Below are 20,928 nucleotides of genomic sequence, written 5' to 3'. Positions count from 1 at the left end.
TGTGTGTGTGTGTGTGTGTGTGTGTGTATCTATGTGTGTATATGTATGTGTGTGCCTGTGTGTGTCTATGTGTGTGTGTCTATGTGTGTGTGTCTATGTGTGTGTGTCTATGTGTGTGTGTGTGTCTATATGTGTGTTTCTATGTGTGTGTCTATGTGTGTGTGTGTCTATGTGTGTGCCTATGTGTGTGTGTGTCTATGTGTGTGTGTCTATGTGCGTGTGTTGGGAGTGGGAGTGGTGTGGGGGTGTCCTTGTTTTCTGAGCCCCTGTTTTCCCCTTATTTGTTTGTTACTAGACAATTTTGGAGCAAATTCTCCAGAACCTTCCTGGGAAAGTGTGCATATGAGGTGGATTTTGAAGATCTTATGTGGTTGAAACATAATTTCTTCACTAAATCATCATTGATAATTAGGGTGGAGCTAGATTTCCAGGTGGGAAGCTGTGTCTACAGAATGTTGAAAGCAATGGTCTGTTATCTCCTGCCTCCAACACAGTTGTTACAAACTAAAATAACATTTTTTTTTAACTCATCCTTTATTTGTGGCCTGTTCCTCGGCCCTTGCCCTTCCCCAGAATCTCAGCATTTACGCACAGTAGATTTCTTTCTGTATTTATCGGGCTATGTAAACTGACGAGTAATAAAGCTGCCCAGAGCTGTCTCTTGAATCCCCTCTGTTCTGTTTGTTTAGGTCTCTATCTTCACTCGGGAAGCCCAAGTCAACTGCACAGCGATCCTGTTGTCCAGCCACACCACGGAGAGCGTCAATAGAAGCCTCGGTGGCTTCTTCCACTGGCAATAAAAAGATGTAACAGTGATCAGATTTTCCCCTCTACCAAAACAAACACAACCCAGAGGAACAACAAACCAGAGACAGCTGTGAAAGGATGGTGTTTAAACCTTCAGCGAGGGGAGCACTAGACAATCCCTGAGCACACGGACAAATGAGAGATGCCCTACCAATGGTCCAGCTGGCTGGGGTTGGCACTGTTTGCAGGGCACACACTCAATACTAAAAAAAAAAAAAAATTTTATTCATACCAGCTGCAATCAGCATAAGAAATAAGTGTCAAAACATAAGCAAGACCTTTATATCAAAAAATGAAAAAAAGAAAGGCATAAATAAGTGAAAAGATATTCTGTTCATTGATTGGAAGGCTCAGTATTATCAGGAAAGCAATTCCTTAAAAATTAATGCATAACAGGCACCAAAACTAAACGGAGAAACCCTGTCTTGAAAAATCAAAAAAAATGAATGCATGAAGTTGATGTAACTCTAATCTAAAATCTAAGCAGGGTGGGTTTTTTTGTATTTTTGTTTGTGTTTTTGCAGAAATTAACAAGCTATTTCTAAGATTCATATGAACTATGAAGACTCTAAATTGTTCAAAATAATTTTACAAAAGAACAAGGTTGGGAGACATTCTTTGATCTTAAACCTTATAGTAGTTATCTTATAGTGAGGAAAAAGTAAACATGTTTGTCAATGGGACAGACAGGTAATGTATTGGCTATATATGTCATATGTGAGTTTTGGATACTCACTTGTTGTAGAATATTATTTTAAGATATGTTATATTTGTTTATGCTCTGGAACATTTGCTTTAATGATGCAAAGATGTGTTGCATTCTTTTACGTTGCATTTGTTTAACTCTGTGAAGCTGTGTGACTGTGCCTGTCTAAAAAACCTAATGGTCTAATAAAGAACTGAATGGCCAATAGTGAGGCAGGAGAAAGGACAGTCAGGGCTGGCAGGCAGAGAGGATAAATAGGAAAAATCTGGGAGGATAAGAAGGAGCAAGAGAACAAGGAGAGGAGGATGCTAGGGGCCAACTACCCAGCCACACAGCCACATTGCCAGCCATGGAGTAAGTGGGAAAGAAAGATATACAGATGTAATAAAAGGAAAAAACCCAGAGGCAAAAGGCAGATGGAATAAAAATTTAAGAAAAGCTGGCAAGAAACAAGCCAAGCTAAAGCCAGGCATATAATTAAGAATAGGCCTCAGCCGGGCGGTGGTGGCGCACGCCTTTAATCCCAGCACTCGGGAGGCAGAGGCAGGCGGATCTCCGTGAGTTCGAGGCCAGCCTGGTCTCCAAAGTGAGTTCCAGGAGAGGCGCAAAGCTACACAGAGAAACCCTGTCTCGAAAACCTAAAAAAAAAAAAAAAAAAAAGAATAGGCCTCCATGTGTGATTTATTTAGGAGCTGGGTGGCAACCCCCAAAAAAGAGTAAGAGCAAAAACAACCAACACCACTCACTCCTGCCCTTTGTAGAATCCAGTGTCCCAAATGAAGAGCTTCTCCTCCAAATAGGGAGGGAGGGAAACAAGGCTGAGCTAGGTGGTTTGGTGACAGATTTGTTTGTATTCTTGTTTTGTTTTTTAAATTGCAGGCCTGTGGGGATGGCTCTGTTGGTAAACTCTTTACCTTCAAAGCATAAGGAACTAGAACTCAGTCTCCAGAATCCATGTTAAAAACCATGGGCTTGTGTGCTTGTCATCCTAGCACTGGGGAGGCAGACACAGGTGGATCCTGGGACTCACCAACCAGCATCTCCTACCTGGAAAGCTCCAGGTTCAATGAGTGACCATGTTTCAAAAAAAGGTGTGTGTGTGTGTGTGTGTGTGTGTGTGTGTGTGTGTGTGTGAGAGAGAGAGAGAGAGAGAGAGAGAGAGAGAGAGAGAGAGAGAGAGAGAGAGAGAATAGACAGCACATAAGGAAGACACACAAGGTTGTCCTCTGGCCTGCACATACATGTTAACAATGCCCACATACGCCACAAACATGCAAACACACACACACACACACACACACACTCACAATTGCAAGAGATTTCAGCCTGCTCACCTCTGCACCCTACCTTCCTCCGTAACTTATGCCTTTCTTACCTTCTGTGGGTCTCTGTGGCCACAACTGTCATTACCTACCCATAAACTGCTGCCTTATTTCATGTTAACTGAACATTGGTTATCTTCAAGAGAGTTGGGTGCTCAGTCTTAAGTATGGTACCAACTGTTGCAGTCACAAGAGATCGCATGACTACTTCTGTTCCCTGAGGTGTAAGCAAAGTCTGCTGGAGACACCTAGATACATGCTTATTTTCCCAGTAAGGATACAATGAGTGAGCTGGGGGCAGAACTCAGAAGAGCTCTTGCCTAGCATGCTTGGGAGTGGGTTTGATCTCTATCACAGCATACATTGGACACAGTAGTGCATGCTTGAAATTCCATTTTTTTTTTTTTTTGGTTTTTTTCCGAGACAGGGTTTCTCTGTGTAGCTTTGCACCATTCCTGGATCTTGCTCTGTAGACCAGGCTGGCCTCGAACTCACAAAGATCTGCCTGCCTCTGCCTCCCGAGTGCTGGGATTAAAGGTGTGTGCCACCACCCCCCGGTGAAATTCCAATTCTTAAGAGGGGGAGACAGAAGGATTGGAAGGTCAAGAACATGTTTGACTAAATAGCGAGTTTGTAGCTGGCTTAGAGTACATGAGAGCCTGCCTCAAAAGAGAGAGAGAGAGAGAGAGAGAGAGAGAGAGAGAGAGAGAGAGAGAGAGAGAGAGACTCCACAGGCTTCCCTTTCACTTATTGCTTCTTCAATGCAGATGCAATTTATGGTACAGAGATCCACTTGTGACCATAAGAAAAACAAAAGTCGGTAAATCAACCTTCCTGATGCTGTGTCCTTTTAATACAGTTCCTCATGTTGTGGAGACCCCCAACCACAAAATTATTCCATTGCTACTTCATAACTGTAATTTTTCTACTGTTATGAATCATAATGTAAATATCTGATATACAGGAGATCTGATATGAAAACCTAAAGAGGTCAAGACCCACATGTAAGGTAAGAACTTCTGAGTAGAAAGACAATCTTGTGCATACCTGAACTAATGTCGTAAATCATGTTCTACTGCAGCCCAAGCAGTGCATACTGAAGCCTCTGCTTGCTCCGTTGCATTATTTGTAGTTGACGACATCTCTAATCGATGCATGCCTCCTTCTGCATGTGCTGAAAACTGTCCCCAATCCTTTCTCTGCTCTCTGCTTCCCAGCCACCATGGCAGCCTCTGCCACAGGCTTTTGCTGACAGGGCAGTATGGCTCCATCACAGGCCCAGGGTGTGTGAAGCCCGGGTCTCTGGACTGAGAGCTCTGAAACTGTGAACCAAGATAAACAATCCCTCTCAGTTGGTTATGTCAGGTATCCCACTACGGTGATGAGAAAAGTCAGACAATATCCCAGGCTATAAAGTGAGACTGGGCTTCAAACGAAAGATAACCACTGACAGAAAGGCAAGGAAATGGACGTGGACTCTGCAGTTTTGGGTGCAGTTTCAAAGGCATGACCCCTATGACCTACTTCTTCCAGCTAAGCCTTTGATGTTGCTACCAACTCCCAAAGTAGCATCAATAGGCAGGGAACAAAGGTTCAACATAGGTGCCCATGGAGGGCATTTTGTGTTCAATCCATAACACCTAAGATGGTCTCAGACTCATGGGCAAGGCTCCAGCTCGACACCCAAATTCGGAGAACTCTGGACAAGTGTCCCCACACCCAACCAGGCTTATCCTCTCCCATCACCAGCTTCTAAAATGACACTGGTCTCTTTCTTCACATGCCGTTTCCTCTGCTGTCTTCTTTGTGTCTCTCTATACATGTGGAACCCTTCCAGTGGGGATTTGGAAGAAGAGGAAACAAATATGCACCTTTAACTGGCAATTATCCTTCAATTGCCTCCCTGTTGCTAGTCTGGGCTACCTAGTCCCCTTTTAAGTGTACAGAACGTTTGTGAAGTGCCCATTACCATGGTGCTCTTAGCCTTAAATGTGATTTTGTTGCAAAAGGGGAACAGCGCGGACTCCCCAGGACTTGAAAGAGATCATCTTTCCGTGGGATGGATGTGATCAAGGAAGGAAGAGCTCGTTACCTCACCACTCACCATGTCCCCGAGGATTCAGTGGTGCAGAGGTCATCAAGGCTAACGTGTGTGTACAGTAGTGTAATGAGTCTTGCTCTGTCCCACCAGCCAGCTCCCAAACGACGACACAGCAACTTTATTAATTGAATTAAATGAAAGCTTGGTCTTAGCTTAGGCTTGTTTCTAACTAGCTCCTATAACTTAAATTAACCCATTTCTATTCATCTATGTGCTGCCACAAGGCTCCTGGCTTTTACCTCTTCTCCGGCATGCCCTGCTTCCTCTGCATCTGGCTGGCGACTCCCCCTTTCTTCTTCCCTGCATCCTCTCTCTTCCCAGAAGTCCTGCCTAGCTATTGGCCATTCAGCTTTTTATTACACCATCACAGCAACACGTCTTCACAGTGTACAGATACCCCACAACAGTGTGGCTCTGTGTATCCTGCCTGTGAAAGGAGAATTAACAAGTGTTGTTTGAGGCTGGAGAGATGGCTCAATAGGACCCGAGTTCAGGACCCCAGCACCCATGTAAAAGCCAGCCTTGGAGGCATGGATCTACGACCCCAGAACTAGGTAGAGAGCAGAGACCAGGACAGAGACGGATCCCAGGAACTTGCTGGCCAGGCAGTTTAAACCAAAAAGGGTTCACTGAAAGACTCTGTCTCAAAAAATGAAATGAAGTTATTGAGGAAGACATCCAGATGCCAACCTCTGGTCTCCCGTGCTTCTATATAGGTACACACATAGAGAGACACAGACACACACACACACACACACACACACAGACACACACACACACACACACACACACACACACACCAGGGGCAATGGGTATCAGTGTGTCTTGAAAAACCAAAGAAGGAGGAGGAGGAGGAGGAGGAGGAGGAGGAGGAGGAGGAGGAGGAGAAAGAAAGAAAGAAAGAAAGAAAGAAAGAAAGAAAGAAAGAAAGAAAGAAAGAGAAAGAAAAGAAAGAAAAGAAAGAAAGAAGAAAGAAGAAAGAAAGAGAGAGAGAGAAAGAAAGAAAGAAAGAAAGAAAGAAAGAAAGAAAGAAAGAAAGAAAGAAAGAAAGAAAGAAAGAAAGAAAGAAAGAAAGAAAAAGAAACACTAGTCTCATCTCTTGTCATGGTCTCACCCTCATGACCTCATCATATAAATCTACTTCCCGCAGTCTCACTTCCAAACACGTTCTACTGGAGTATATGGAACCTCATCATACGAATTATGGGGTTGGTTGGACACCAGCATTCAGTGGTAACAGCTAGAAGGGTCTATAGACAATAGACAATAGAAGGTCTGCCCTTCTAACTTCAGAGTTCACGGGGAGGTTGGCTGAGGCTCTTGTATTCATTCACAGATCCATTTCTCTCCCTACTCATCCACCTTCCTTCTCAGTCCTTCCAGGAGGGCTGATCCTCGGGGACCCTTTAACAAGTGTACCAGTTGCTAGATTCCTCATAGTCTGTCCCCTGGAGGAGTCAGATCAGAAACGATGCCAGCCACCTCCTTGCAGCTTATTAGAAGTCGCTTTTGACAGCTGCCTTCATTATCTTATTTAATCCTGTGAACAACACGGGAAGGCACTGCTATTTTTTGCTTTTAGGATAAGAAAACAGGATTTGAGAGGATGTTTGCTCAGAGCCGTTCAGCTTGTTAGATGTAGTGACGCCATATTATGAAAGCATCTCTTGCATTCAAAGAGACTGGAACTTTTGCTGAACCTCACAGTCAGAGTTAGTAACACCTTGAGGTCACAGGTCACTCTAGACTTAAGACCGCTAGCCCACTCTCTGCCTGTTCATTTAATCTGCCTTTAAGAGAACAATGCCTAACAGAGAGAGAGGGAGGGAGGGAGGGAGGGAGGGAGGGAGGGAGAGAGAGAGAGAGAGAGAGAGAGAGAGAGAGAGAGAGAGAGAGAGAGAGAGAGAGAGAGAGAGAGAGAACGATGCAACCATGTTACTTACCCAGGTTTTCCCAGGTAATCAACATTTAGAACCTAAGCTAATGCTTTTTGTGGGGTATCCACTAGAGAAGACTACTCCGACTCAGGTTTAAACCAATAGAAAGTCTTTATTAGCTGGCTGCTGACTACTCTGGATGTTCAGAATCCCAATGTAACTTTGAGCCTTTCTCAGGGTGAGCTTTTAAGCATAAAGACCACATCCTGCAGTGACATACTTCAATTAGCAAGAACAGTTAGCCAGAAATGAACTACAGAAGCCTCAAAGAAAGTACGTTTAGAGACTTTCCTAGAACTCCAGACTTGGATGAATTAGGTTTCTGTCCCTGTTTGGCCAGGTGGTGCTGTCTCCATGCTGAGTTTTACGGCCTGAATGGTACTTCCATCATGGCCTCAGTTATGCTAAGGTCTGGGACCTCCTAGTTAGAATCCACAGCAGTACTCTGAAGTTACAGACTTTCCGTGCCCGAGTACTTACCTATGAGTAACACATGTGTTTGTATGTTGTGGTTATCATTTGCTGAAAACAGAAAATTAAACAAAAGCAACCTTATAAAATTAATGTCCTCTAGCTGTGTGGTAGCACATCCCTTTAATCTGAGCACTTAAGAGGCTGAGACAGGCAGATCTCTGAGTTTGAGGCCACCCTGGTCCACAGAGCAAGTTCCAGGACAGCCAGGGCAGAGAAATTCTGCCTTGAAAAATAACAAAAACAACAACAACAAAAACAATGTTGGATGTAACATATGGATACTGTTTGATGCCTGATAGCATTATATGGTGTGTTATCTGTGTCAGCTGGAGTCAATGACTTCATCCTTTGTAAAACTCTGCTTAAGATTCCTGTAAGTATTTCTTATTCCTTCCCCCAGGTGATGTGTTTGTGTTGTTCAATAAAAGAGAGGGCAAGGCTCTTTGTCAGAGACACACATGGACACAGAGAGACACAGACCTAGGGACAGATTCACAAGACAGATTTCAGGCAGTCACAGGTTTAGACTCATACAACAGAAGACAGAGGCAGAAGCAGAGAATTCACATCTGGGCTCACTCTTGCTTAATGACACCAAGGGAAAGGGCTTTTTCATTTATTTTCTTAATGTGACACCAGAACATTGTTGATGGCTCTGCTAGAAAGAAGGCTGAGGTGGGATCTTGGTCTGGATTCTGAGTGTTAGGAGGTGGGATTCTCTGAACAAAACAAAACAGAGGCGCAAATAACACAGTAGGCTTGTGACAAAAACTCCAGGTCAGGGACTCTGGTCCCCGGAGTTTGGTCCGCTATGTATTCTCTAACGAAGCTACGCTGTCAGTTCCAAAAGCACACCCATTTAGATGTCAATATGCTCACGAGTTACACTCCAAGGCCGGCAGCACTCGAAACAATAAAAGAGAACAGTGGAATCTCAAACTGTTGGCTTCCCGAATGAGTTTTTAGGTTTTTCTCTGTGGGAGAGTAACCGGTGATGCTGCTGTAATTCTTTCCAAGCAATAGGGCACACAGGACACTGAGATGCCAATAGTCTCCTTAGCAACCGTCCAAAATCGAGTTGCTTCTAAGATGAAATCCTGATCTCTATTCATGCAGCAGATCACATGGGGTCAGGTACTGTTTATCTCTCTGGCAGAAAGCACCAGGCACTGGGATTTTAATTGCATCCTTATGATCAGAAGGAAAAAAAAAAAAAAAGAAAGAAGAAAAAGAAAAAAAGGAGACAAACAGGAGAAATGAGAGCAATTACTAATGAGCACGAAGGGAACATAAAACATTTAGCTAGCTTCTTTGAAGCATGTACTTCTGTATTGTGTGCTTCAGAAGTCATCACACACACACACACACACACACACACACACACACACACACACACACACACACACACACCCTTTAGGGCTTCAGACGCCGGCTGCTCTTCATTAGAATTCGAAACTCACTAACCAAGCTCATTATGTGAACGTTGGTTGGGTTCAGGAGGACTTTTAAGCCGCACAGTCATTTGACAATTACAGGTTTGCTGCCCTCAGCACTGCTTTTGAACAGTCTTGACTCAGAAAGACTGTAATACTGAGCAATCCTGGAAGCCAACGAAACCGAGGCCGTACATCAACGCTCGCCCTTTTCGCTAGAACATCCGTGCTGGGAGAGCAGGTGGTGCCTGGTCATGTAACCAACTGCTGAGTCCTCGACAGATGGGGGGGGGGGGGTCCTAGATGATATTTTCTGAACATTATTTCGTTTATTAATTTGACAAATATTTATTGATCTGTTTGTGATATTTATTCGTGGCAGGCACTCATTAAGACTTAGAAGCACTGATACACAGTGGTGTATAATTCATTAATAAAATTTCTCTACCAATAAATAGTCTGACTATATTGTTGAACCACATCTGTGTGCATTTATAAGATTACAGAGAATACTGTAGGCTAGCACCCACTCCTTCTCATATGCATGAAGAGCAACACTATTCTCAATGGTCAATAAAGGAACGATTTTATAAAATCGACAAAGTATCTTGTCTTACAAATCAATCTTTCCTCCAGCCTCTGAAAAGAGTTGTTTTGAAAATCTGCCCTCTGAGAGAAGAGACATTTTGACATTTTTAAGTAATAGCTTGGGCTGGGGCAATGGCTCAGTGGGTAAAGGTGCTTGCTCTGTGAGCATGAAGACCTGAGTTTGAATCCTCAGCACCCATGTAAAATTAGAGCATGTCCACTTGCGCCTGTAACCCCAGCATTAGGGGCTAGGAGACAGAGAAATCTCCAGAGCTCCCTAGCCAGCTGGCCAGCCTAGCCAAAATGGCAAGCTTCTGGTTCAGTGAGAGACCCTGTCTCAAGGGAATAAGGTGGAGGGCAATAGAGGAATACTCTTGATATCCTTTGCTGTGGTCTCCACATTCACATACACACTTATTGGCATGTACACCTGAACACTCATAGGCATATATCCCACATGTATTACAAACGCGCGCGCACACTCACACATACACACACACACACACACACACACACACACACACACACACACACACACACAATGAGAGCTTTAGCTTTCCTTTTACTGGTTGCTAAATGAACCTCTCAGTAGAGACAGGCATCCAGAAATAACTAGCTTCACCGACAAAGAATGGGGTTGGTGGTGATGGTAATGCTCTTTCTGCCTTCATGCCTCAGTCCCCTTCTGCCCTTTTCTTCTTCCCGCTTTCTCTCTTCCTGCCCAAGGGCCTATTAGTGGAACTTAAAAGATGAAAAGACTCTGGCTCCATGGCTGCTGGCGAATGGCAGTGAGTTTTGACTTAATCATCATAACTGGACCTCTGCCATTTTCCCCCGCATGCCTCAAGGGTTCCTGTCAGAGGCATAACTGGGAAGACGCACAGTCAATGCTTGACAAGCTGCCATCAGGGCTCACTGTTTCTAAAACGGTGTGAAATTTCCCAGGGATTTGCGGCGCGGTTTTGAGAGTCGAGTCGGAGAGCCGCAGGATCGTCATGGAGCAGATGTGCAGCAGGCTGTCAGTGCCGCCAGCAGTGGGTGTGTGATCATGTGGATGTTCTTCTACTCCAGTTTTAAGTAACTAGGCTCCTGCTTGTGAGATAATGTTTCCCCCACTCTCTCTGGCATCTCTCTTTCTGTGCAAAGTTGCAGGATGCCATAGCTGTGATCGTGGGAAAGTGGAGATAACGTCAGTGGAAAGCAGTTCTACCAGTTGAAAAATCGGATTAAAAAAGCGTAAACTGTTATGAGTAGTGGAGAATTAAAAACTTGGTTTGTTTGCTTCCCTGCCCTACAAACAAATGGATGTTTCACCAAAATGAATCGGGCAAATGGATGTATGAATGAACTGTCCACTCTCTCCCAGGGAAAAATGAACCTGAAGGATGAATGCCAGCCTGAAGCTTCACAGAAGTGGAGTTAGGAAAGAGACCACGGGCAGAGGATTCACCTGGGGGTGTCGCTTAGCTGCAGATTCTGATTCCAAAGCAAGGCTAGGCTCTAAATTGTACATTTGAGGCAAATCCTTGAGGTAACATGGTATTGTTAGTCCAAGAATTATGCTTTGGTTTGGTTTGTGCATTATTATTAATATTGTCATACTTTGATAGCTATTATTGTTGCAATATGTATGTAATATTGTCATACTTTGATACTATTACCATGATCAAATGCAATTTGGGGAGCAAAGGGTTTCTTTGGCTTATATGTTCCAAGGACAGTCAATCATTGAGAGAAGTCACAGCAGGAACTCAAGCAGGAACAGCGGCAGGACCCAAGGAGAACACTGCTTAGTGTCTTGCTCCTGTTGACTTTTTAAATACACCTCAAGACCAACTGTCCAGGGTTGGCACTGCCTACAGTGGGCAGTGTCCTCCCACATCAATCATCAATTAAGAAACATCCAATGGCCAATCTAAGGGAGGCAATTCTTCAGTCAAGGTTCTCTCTTCCCAGGTATGTCAAGTTGACAACCAAATTAAGCAATTGTAATCAGTATTGATTCATTATACAAAAGAATGGGTTTCATTATGACATTTGCATGCATGTATATAACATTCTTTGATCATATTTGCCCTCTCTGCCATTTCCTTCTCTGATCTTCCTTTCACCTCAGCTGGTTCTCTTCTTCCCAAATAGTCTTCCTCGTATGTTCACTTTCTCCTCCTCCCCCCCCTCCTCTTATTCTTCTTAAAAGATCTTGTTTTGTTTTCTTGAAACAAGATTTCCCTGTGTAGCCCTGACTGTCCTGAAACTCTCTCTGTAGACCAGGCTGGCCTCAAACTCACAAAGATCTGCCTACGTCTTCCTCCTAAGTGCTGGGATTAAAGGTACCACCACCACCACCACCCATAGATGTGTGTGTGTGTGTGTGTGTGTGTGTGTGTCTGTGTCTGTGTCTGTGTGTCTGTGTGTCTGTGTGTCTGTGTGTCTATGTGTGTGTCTTCGTGTGGGTAAGTGCATGTGAGTACAGTGCACACAGTGGTCACTAGGGGGTGTCAGATGGTTGTGAGGATCTGAATTCCGGTCTTCTTAGAACATAACAAGCACTGTTTACCACTGAGTCAGCTCTCCAGCTGAGTTATGTGTCTTTAATATGAAAATCTATGAAGAGTTTGAAATGTCAGGGTTAGAATCTTGGAATTAAAGGTGTGGTCCCTGAAAAAAGGAGCCCATCAACACAGTTAGAGGGAATGAAAACCAGCGTGGAGTCTCCTCAAAAAATAAATAAAATAAAATCAAACAAACAAAAAAACCCCACTAAAACTACCAGGTTTATCACTCATGTATACACCTGGGAGAATCTAAGTGGAGACACCTGCTAATTGTGTTTATCATGGCACTTTTCACAACAGCCAATTTCTAATACAGCCTATGTGCCTGACAATATGTATAGGAATAGAAAATGTGGCTTGTATAGACTATGGAGTTTTATTCAGCCATAAAGATGAACAAAAATTACATCTTTGTCAGGAAAATAGATAAAAGTGGAGGTCATCAGATAAACATTTTATATTTTCCCTCAAATATGTGTGGAGTCTTGATGTAAAATGAAGAGGGCCAGAGGGGTGGCTAAGTGGTTGAGAGCATGTACTGCTCTTGCAGAGAACCCAGGTTCAGATGCAAGTGCCACATAACAAGCTGGGTGTTTTGCACAAACAACCTTGTAACCCCAGCACTGAGGCAGATGGAGACAGGGGGAACATGGGGGATTATTGGCTTCTATCTTAGCTGAAAAAAAAAAAAAAAGATCCAGGTTCAGGGAGAGACCCTGACATAAAGGAATAAGTGGAGTGTGGTAGAGGACACCTGATACCCTTTTATGACCTCCACATGGGTGTATGCACCTACACACATGTGCACATCACCACACAGAGACACACATTCTTTAGTATCATACATACTGAATGTTCCTATGGTAGTAGCTATTTTGTTTTATTATAGCAGGGATTATTGCATTACAATGATTTGAGGACTTTATACTAAATGATCTGACTTATTTAGCTATTAAAAGGCTTTGTTAAAAAAAGGAGTCTTAATCTGTTTCCATTTATCAATATGTCATTTTTTTCATGCTCAGCCAAACTTTGGCTGATTCAGGTCCCTCTGGCCAGACAGTCCTGGAGTGAGAACATTTATTTTCTTAGATGCAGCTGTTTCCAGGCAACAATTGTTCCAGTCCCAGGTTTCCAGGCAACAATCATTCCCATTCCAGGTTTCTAGGCAGCTCTGCCAGAAAGGGATCCTGGCAGTTTGGAGCCAAGGAATACCATAAAGTCACTATAAGCATAGCCCCTTACAGTCCCGCCCTAGGGAACGGTTTCCCCAATATAACAACTCTGCTTTGGCCGGAGGAGGATTTCCCCATGGAAGTGATTACAGTTGTTCTCCCCATCAAGCCAATACAGTTCTTCTCAGGTCCCCCAGAGTGTAACAACTCTGCTCGACTAGGGGAAGATTTCCCCAGGGAAAGTGTTACAGTTCCGCTTGCTCCTGTGCCAAAGTTGTTACTTCTCGGCACCACTCCAGAGAAAGAAAGTCCCACCTAAACCTCATTCAAGAGACTTGTTCGGAGGGAGGAATCCAGGAGGAGGATGGCTGCCTCTGCCAGGGTGGAAAAAGGCAGCGCCCAACTGGTACCAGGCTCATATAGGAGTGGGGTTTTTCCAGATGAAGATTTTCGGGGTGGGAACTGCTCAGATTTCAACCCCTGAGCTTGGACAAACTCAGAGATTGGCTGGATTTTGTGCTCAGGGATTGGGTGGTTTTCATGCTGAGTTGGTCAGGGACAGAATGTGTTTCTTTGGCTCTGGTTTCAGGGTGTGCTTGTTTTATTCTCTGGCCCTTTTACCCTACACCCCATTACCCTTGTGAGGTGTTCTTAATGGCCTTTAACCCCAGGTCCAGAGGATCTGAGATTCTTCTGGCCTCCACAGATCCCCGAATACACACACACACAACACCCAACACACTATACTTAGTGAAAATAGAAATACCTTAGAACAAAAATATTGAGTGAGAAAAGTTTAAGAAGCCATGTCTTAAAGGCTGGATAGCTCACACATATAATCCCAGCATTTGTGGGCGAGGGCTGAGGTGGGAGGATTGCCATGAATTCAAGGTCAGCCTGGGCCACATGGTCGGTTCCAGGTCAGCCTGGGCTACCTGTTCAGTTCCAGGTCAGCCTGGGGCTACCTGTTCAGTTCCAGGTCAGCCTGGGATACCTGTTCAGTTCCAGGTCAGCCTGGGCTGCCTGGTCAGTTCCAGGTCAACCTGGGCTCCCTGTTCAGTTCCAGGTCAGCCTGGGGCTACCTGTTCAGTTCCAGGTCAACCTGGGATACCTGGTCAGTTCCAGGTCAGTCTGGGGTACAGAGTGAAACCCTGTCTCATGAAACCAAACCAAATCTCACAAAGCCTTGCCTTATCTGAGCTGGCACTTCTCTTTGCTCCTGCAGATGGTACATTTTCATTTAGTACTGAAGGCTGTGTTTGTGTCTCTCTGGCTGCCACGATGTATGTTTTATAGTTGTTTTTAAATAAAGGCTCCCTATGTCATACATTTTTCCTAGTGAACTTGTTTACAGTTGCTGATTGCTGCCAGTCTCTGCTCTGGGCCTCAGTGGGAGGATTCTAAGCCTGATGGATGAAATCTTCTGAGGGCTTGACTTGAGATACAAGAAGCCACTTCCAAAGTTGTTTACTCACATAGCTGACTCCTGAGAGGTAAAAAGAGTGAGCTCCTTTCCACTGGATCTCTTTTCTTTTCTCTTCTTTTTTATTTTCTTTTTTCTTCCTTCCTTCCTTCCTTCCTCCCTCCCTCCCTCCCTCCCTCCCTCCCTCCCTCCCTCCCTCCCTCCCTCCCTCCCTCTCTCTCTTTCTTTCTTTCTTTCTTTCTTTCTTTCTTTCTTTCTTTCTTTCTTTCTTTCTTTCTTTCTTTCTTTCTTTTCCTGGTTTTTGGTTTTTCCAGACAGGGTTTCTCTGTGTAGCCCTGGCCATTCTCGAACTCAGTCTGTAAACCAGGCTGGCCTCGAACTCAGATCTGCCTGCCTCTGCCTCCTGAGCGCTGGGATCAAAGGTGTGCCCCACCACGCCCAGCTTTCCACTGGGTTTCTTAAACAAGTGCACTCCTAGTAAGGATGTGTCAGGCAGTGGAGGGGGGGGCAGCATGGTGGTCGGCTTCTCCTGGGGTGTGCCTTGAGGAGAAACAGACCTTCCTCCTGCAGCTAAAGCTGCTAACAAGGCAGACCCCACCAAGAGAGTCCTCCAACTCCTTGATTTTCATCTGGTGATGGATGAGTTACAAGTTAGTACTGTCTGTCCTCTTGGAATAAGCCAATCACAGAGACAAACCTTTCCTCCTCAGAGCTGGCAGACACATAACCTCAAACTCTCAATCTTTCTATCGGTAGTCTGTTTATCCACCAAGAAAAAGTCCAAGATTAAACCACTTTACCAAGACACACCTGTCTTCCGAGCTGGCTTCTTCTTCCCACTGTAACAGCCAGAAGAAAATGACCTGAGAGAGAAATCTGGTAGAAAGCCACCCTTCTGTGACCAATGCATGGAAGTCACATGACATCACTTTCACTACATTCTGTTGGAAGTGAATCGCTAGGCCTGCTTCCCATCCAGGCAGAGGGCACCTGGCTTCATATTTTGAAGAAAGGGCTTGAGACATCTTTTAAAACTACCTGAGGGCCTGCAGATGGAACTCAGTCGGCAGAGGGCTTACCTAGCATGCAGCAAGCCCTGACTTAGCCCTCCACATGAAGCCGACTCACGAAGCGGAGGCAGGGGAATCAGGGGAGTTCAAGGTCACCCTCAGCTGCGTATTGAGTTGGAGGCCAGCCTGGTCTACTCTCAAAAAATAAAAATTTCATGATCATCGAGCCACCCAGAACATCTGGAGTCGCCTGGAAAAGACATGATAACTGGAGGGTCTATGCATGTCCCATCGTTCTCCCAGTCTTCAGTTTTTCTTGCTTGGTGGAATTAAACCTAACATCTAGAGAGGTTCCTCTCAGTGCTATAGCAGGTTCAACCTATTTGCTCTGTCTGCCTCCTCCCCTGAGAGGGACCTACGCAAATCCATCCGGATAGAGACGGGAATTTTGATCTTCACGGTATTCTCTCCAGCACATGCCAACCTCTGCACAGAGCCATCAGGCTTCTTTGAAAAAGCCTCAGTGACTTACCCCTTATGTTAAAAGGAGGGCGGGAGGGAGGGAGATGTGTTTTAACGTCTCAGAGATTCTGGGAAGGAAGCTTCACGTCCACAGTGATAATGAATAAGCTGAGTCTACATAGTCACAGCAATTATTTCCTTCAGGACATGTTAAGAGATGAGAGAAAAAAATCGATCGCAAACAAATTTGCATTAGAGCTAAATGTTTAAAAAGCTCAATTAGACCTCTTGTAAGCCTGGCTGTCAATTCTTCCTCTGGGTTTTCAGTGGCTACTGGATTCATGGTTTGCGAGGAAGATGCTTGACCCCGGGGGAAAGCAATTAGCATCGCTCTCACAGCTCAGTGTTGGTCGCTCAAGGTCTGGGAAGGCTGGGGAGAATTGTAAAAGACTTACTGAGACAAAATCGATCTCCAAATGTGATGTATGTACGCTCTCTGGGCTTAGGCAACTTGGGAGCATCTTATTAGCAGAGCAGAAGAACAAAAGAATATAAAGTGCTAACTGCTAAGGGCTTTTGCTCCTGCCGTAGTTGAATCTAAGCCTCAACACCAGAAATAATAAATTGCAGGGGAGCAGAAATATTACTAATTGCTTTTCTTCTCAGGAGTCCCTCCATCGTGATGATTTCAGTCCCCCCAAGAGTAAAGTGAATGTCCTGGTTCCGAGAGACTACAGGGAGGTGTCCAGATGGGCAATGAATTTCAGAACAGAGACCTTAAGCCCAGCCCAGTTAGTTACTGGCCACCAGTGAGCTGTCTGTGTCCACGGGATTAATGGTATATTCATAATATAATGCCTGTATCTGGCATTCTATTGTCTCTGTTTAGCAGTCCCAGAAGGAAGATGATCCTGTCCCATCCAGAGGCTTGCCAGGCAAACGCCATAGAAATCCATTGTCTCTAGGCATAAAGACAATTTGGCAATCAACCAAATGAGGTTTCTGGGGACTCAATTTCTGTGGGAGCCTGTTTTTGGGTTCCTCGTGGCTTTACCCAGCAGGTCCACATAGAGGATGATTAGGACCATGGGCTTGAGTGCAGGTGTCTGAGATGGTCTGCACTTGGCTGTGCTGGGGGGAGGGCTTTTGCTCCACCCCTTGGTGTCTATATAAATACCCTGAGGCAGAGACAGTCAGGGCTCGTTGGAATCGGTTCCAGGCCCTCTCGAGGCTATCCTTTATTTTCTATCTGTTTATCTCCACCATATAAATCCTTCTATCTAATATTTCCTGCTGCTCACACTCAAGAAAACTCTGGGAAGCTGTGGGGTTGGTGGGTAAACGCCCCACAAATTTCATTGGGTTTGGGAGGCTTTTCCTGGTGGATGATCAAGAGATGTTGTGGGGAAAAATAGATTTAAAAAAATATAAAATTAACCAAAAAGACTAGTCTTGTGATGGAGAGAAAAAGGTTTCAGGAGTCAGAGATTCAGTCAGATTGGACCTCCTGTGGCTCTCTCTAGGACTCAGCATGCCATGTGTGTGGGGGGTGGGGGTGGTGATGTGTGTATGTGTGTGTTATGTGGTGCGTGTGGGTGTGATGTGTGTGTATATGTGTGTGGTGCATATGTGTGTGATGTGTGTGTATGTGTGTATTATGTGGTGTGTGGGGGGGTGATGTGTGTGTATATGTGTGTGTGATGTGTGTGTGGTGTGGATGTGGTGTGGTATGTTTTAAAAGTGTTTTAGCATATATTAATCACTGAGATTAATGGTTTCCATTATGCCATGTTCAAAGGTATTTCAATCAGGTGTCCCCACCCCCATTACCCTCTCCTGTCCCTTCCTATTCCCATTGATCAAGATGCATTAAAAAAATATTTATTTTGGGCTGCAGAGATTGTTCAGTGATTAAGAGCACTGACTGCTCTTCCAGAGGATCCAGGTTCAATTCCCAGCACCCATATGGTGGCTCACAACTGTAACTTCAGTTCTAGGGGACCTGAAACCCTCACACAGACATACATGTAGGCAAAACACCAATGCACGTAAAATAAAAATTTTTAAATATTTATTTTAATTTTTTAAATGTGTATAGGTGTTTTACGTGTGTGTGTGTGTACATGAGGATACAAGGATACAACTTTGAAATCCGAGTGCCTATTGGCCAACCACCCACTTGATGATCAAAAATTTCTCATTGCCTCTTCTTAGATTCTCATTCTACATCTCACAAGAATGAGAAGGAAGGTTTCTCTTTAGAAATAATAACAAAATTAGAATATGACAACTTGGCAATTCTTGATTAATTACTGAGTCTACTCAACACTCATCAATGGCTGCGATATTATTAATGGTTACTTTTGTGTTGCTGTGATCCATACACCTGACAGAAACACTCGAGGAAAGATTTATTTTGGTTCCTGGTTTCAGAGGTTTCATTTTTTCAAAAATACAAAAACCGGGATACCCTAGAGATACAATTGGGAAAATCCAGAATATAGAAAATTACATGAAACAAGTAACCAGACAAGAGCAATGACCATGAAGAAGAGGGGAATGGGGTAGAGAGGGGAAGGGAAGAAAGGGAAGAGGAATGGAGGTAAGGAAGACGGGAGAAGAAGAGATCCTACCCTGGAATTTGTTTAGAACACAAACAGACCATGAAAATAATTGTTTTTAGGGATGGAGAGATTGCTCAGTGGTTCAGAGCATTTGCTGCCCAATCATCAAGACTGGAGCTCAGATCCCAGAACGCACTCAGGTGTCCCATTCACACCTACGGTCCTAGGCACCAGTGGCAGGAGGAGAAAGGAGGATTGCGGGAGCTTGTTGGCCTTCAGCCTAGCTCGGGAAATATGAAGTCCAAGTTTAGGGAGAGATACTGCCTCAAAGAGATAACAGAGTGTGGGAGAGGACACTGGGTGCCCTCTCCTGGCTTCCCTATGCATGTGGTATGCATGTCTGCACACGTGTGAGGTCAGCAGGCACACATACACCAATACACACGTAACTACATCTCTAAAAAACTGTTTTAGAGCTTTGACCAAGGTGATGAGTGATCTTTTTCTCCTTTACGTTTTCCTGCTGGCTGGAAAACGCAGACATTGGTGATCTACCATGCAGCCAGGACAGCACCCTGGGGCTGGTATAAGAGGAAGTTGGAAGTTCCCCAGGCCTTCCACAGCCTCTGTGGCAGACTCACCATGGCAGTTCAGTTGTTTACAGCAGAGAGGTGTGAATGCTATGAATGTAGTGTAATGGCAGGGGCTCTTCTCATAAGGGCCAGGGGCAGACTGGGCATCATTCATTCATCTCTGTCCAACACCTTCACCTGGATGCAAGCCTCTCCTGCCCCTGTTTGTGCATTCGGTGGGAAGTCTGGGCTTTGAAAATGGGAAGCCTTCGTTTTTTGCTCTTAGGGAAATGTGGACAGGATTCCTCATTGATATTCAGCATGCATGGCTTCCCTGGGCTTGGAAAACTGAACGTCAGCGAGGCTCCATCTGTTTAATATTGGTATTTTAGGAGTTACTCTTATTTGTAATTTTTATCTGGACACTTTGATCAAGTGTTTCAGTACTGTTTCCTTGCTCTAATTTCATTTTATATAGAAAGTATGATTTAAATGTTTTGATAAATTATATAAAGAAATAAATCGTATTTTATTACAGCAGTGACAAATTCAATTTTCTCATGCTTTATTTAACACTGTATTCCCACAGTAATCCCTAACGGGCAATTAAATTGACTTGCTGAGAAGGACGGCTTCTTGCAGGCCACAGTGGCCATATGTTACATCAGACACAAGGCATTCACCAGGAGTGATTCAATGGACTCCTGTCATTCATCAGGCAAAATACATGCAGAGCCCCGTTTGATCTTCCAGAAGGAGTGCGTTTCAATTTGGCTTTTGTGTACTGAGTTGTCGTCACTTGGTAGATGATCTTATTTTGCTACACAGCTAAGAATCACAAAGACATAATCCATTTTACCCCGGAGTCTCTCTCTGCTTTGTTTTGGACTCATCTATTTATCTTATTCGCCACTATTATTTTCTTAGTCCCCTCTATTACCCTTTCCCACTTATATCGGTACAATGGTGTCCCCCGGGCTGCTCTGATAGCTTAGTGGGTAAAGGCATTTGTTGACAACTCTGAAGACCCAAGTTCGATCCCCAGAATCTACATGGTGGAAGGACAGAACCTACCTGCTGGTTGTCTTCTGACTTCCACCCATGTTCCATGGCACGAGTAATACACACACACACACACACACACACACACACACACACACACACACACACCATGAACACACCCACAAACATAAACCTGGAACTAGGTATGGTGGCACATTCCTGTAATGCCAACAACACTAGGGAGGCTGAGGCAGGAAACCATGAGTTTGAGGCCAGCTTAGGCTATACAGGATGACCCCGTTTCAAAAACCAAAACTATATATATATATATATATAATTATTTTACACTCAAGCTTTAAATTCTCCTTCCAATTTACCTGTTCTTTGAACAAGGCTTCCCAGTGCTTGCCTCTTTTGGCTCCCCCTTCCTCTGCGAGTGTTACAGCTCCGGAGGGAAAGGTATCCTGATATGTCGTGAAGTCAGGCTATACCTACAGCTGTGAAGGGAGGTATGCAGGATACCTACAGTAGTGAGGAGAAAGGTATCCTGACTTGTCGGGAAGTCAGGCTATACCTGAAGCTGGGGTGTGGTGGGGGATTTTTTCCCCCTGCAGGATATAGCAATCTTGCTCCTCAGACAGAGCCATTCCAGCTGAGCTCTGCTTTGTTCCCCTAAAGGACTGTCGGAGCAGAGGTATCTGGTTCTTCTGCTCCGACCCACGATGTTACTTTTTCTGCTTCACTCTGCTAAAGGGGAACCCCCTGAAGAAATGTCGCAATCTCCTCCAGCTGCAGCG

The 20,928-nt window shown here is 44.5% G+C and overlaps 2 long non-coding RNA genes across 2 annotated transcripts; both read right to left on the bottom strand.

Moving 5' to 3' along the window:
• Positions 1-218: 218 nt before the first annotated feature.
• LOC143267432 (uncharacterized) lies at positions 219-5,650 on the bottom strand. The gene is made up of 3 exons (XR_013042534.1): positions 5,176-5,650; positions 3,883-4,157; positions 219-790 (listed from the first exon to the last, which is right to left on the bottom strand). It is a non-coding gene; the product is annotated as an uncharacterized LOC143267432 (long non-coding RNA).
• Positions 5,651-7,932: 2,282 nt separating this feature from the next.
• On the bottom strand, positions 7,933-15,449 carry LOC121832368 (uncharacterized). The gene is made up of 3 exons (XR_006076012.2): positions 15,332-15,449; positions 9,991-10,530; positions 7,933-8,535 (listed from the first exon to the last, which is right to left on the bottom strand). It is a non-coding gene; the product is annotated as an uncharacterized LOC121832368 (long non-coding RNA).
• Between the last annotated feature and the right edge of the window lie 5,479 nt (positions 15,450-20,928).

The sequence above is a fragment of the Peromyscus maniculatus genome, chromosome 9, assembly GCF_049852395.1.
Source record: "Peromyscus maniculatus bairdii isolate BWxNUB_F1_BW_parent chromosome 9, HU_Pman_BW_mat_3.1, whole genome shotgun sequence".
NCBI lineage: Eukaryota > Metazoa > Chordata > Mammalia > Rodentia > Cricetidae > Peromyscus > Peromyscus maniculatus.
Note: the sequence above shows the minus strand (reverse complement) of the source record. Positions and strands in the feature narration are given on the sequence as shown.